The sequence below is a fragment of the Gopherus flavomarginatus genome, unplaced genomic scaffold, assembly GCF_025201925.1.
Source record: "Gopherus flavomarginatus isolate rGopFla2 unplaced genomic scaffold, rGopFla2.mat.asm U_1b, whole genome shotgun sequence".
NCBI classification, from domain to species: Eukaryota; Metazoa; Chordata; order Testudines; family Testudinidae; genus Gopherus; species Gopherus flavomarginatus.
The window spans coordinates 176,420-177,928 of record NW_026114618.1 but is presented as its reverse complement, the minus strand read 5'-3'; positions in this window follow the sequence as shown (position 1 = coordinate 177,928).

The window sequence follows — 1,509 nt, the reverse complement described above, 5'->3', positions numbered from 1 at the left end:
GGCCAGCGGTGGGCAATACAAATACTTAGGGGGCTGGGGCACATGACTTACAAGGACCTACAGGCCATATCCTGTATGTTAAGCTAAGGCAAAGTTAGCATATCTATATTGTGACCTTTTACTCAGAAAGGAAAATTGACCTTTATCTTGTTACTTAAATAGATAAGTACCCACGCTTGTCTAAGACCTTTACCTAGACCAATCGACAATGGAGAATGGCATAGGGGGGTTTTCAGTGTTGTACCCACAGACTTAACATGTACACCACAGGGGAACTTATGTGCATATGTACATGTCATCATCACACACAAACATACTAGCCTATGAAGTAAGTGTACCCTAATGTTTTGTAGGTGAGGAATGAAATTTGGACATAGGAGGAAGGATTTCTGGCACTTGTGCCCTATAAAAGAGGTAACCCACCTCGCTAGAGCACTTCGCTCTATCATTCTGACTTACTTCCTCCACTGTCTCTCTATCTACTATCAGGAGGCTGTACTTATTCTTAAACGTTAAGTTTCAAGGGAACTAGGCTAAGTTCGATTTCCCTAAGTTTTTATTCTTTGTTTAGTAGGTTTTGATTTTAAGTTTAACATAGTCAAGTAAACCCTAAGTAACACTAGCTTTTTCTAAGCACTGCATCTTTCACTCAAGAATTAAGAAACCTGAACTGCAAGGCTGGTCCTGTGTCTCTTGCCACCAGGTTATCAAGGAAGGGTGTGAGTACATTAACCAAAACTTTGTTGCATATAATGCCATATGTATCCTTTCAATAGCAGTAATGCAACTGTAACTTTGTAACTCAATTAAATGAAATAAAATATAAGCTAATAAATTAAATTTTCATCATATTATCCAATTTAATATTATTAGTACATCCTAAATCAAGCTACATGGGGCAGAGAGTTGGGGTGCAGAGGGATAAGGGCACTGGCTCTGGGGGTGCAGGCTCGGATTGGGTTGGAATGAGAGGTTCAGGGTGCAGAAGAGGGCTCAGGGTTAAGGCAGAGAATTGGGCTGTGAGGGCTCTGGAACGAGGCCAGGAAAGAGAGAATTGAGATGTGAGAGAGGGATCAGGCTAGAACAGAAAGTGGTGGGGGAGTGAGAGATTTGAGCTGCAAGGGGGAAGAAAAAAACTTCTCCCTGCCCCCTCTCACCAGAGCATCTAAGAACCAGGTCAGAGACACCTCTCCCCCACTGCAACAGCAACTCCAGTGGGCCTGGGCTGAGGAAAGAACTCCTCTCCCCAACAGCTCTGACAGGCCTGGGCTGAGCCATGAACACCACACTCCCACAGGTCTGGTGTTCCTGGCCTGGGACAGGGGAGGGGTTCCTCTCTTCTCCATTTGGGACATAGCAGGATGAGAGATGTGACAGGGCTTTCCAGGAAATCATTATTTGCCTGATTCATGTGCCAGTCCTAGTCCTTTCTGACCCAAAAAAACCTTTTATCCTGCATGCTGATGCCAGTTTGGAGGGTCTGGGAGCAGTCCCGTACCAGGAAGTGGA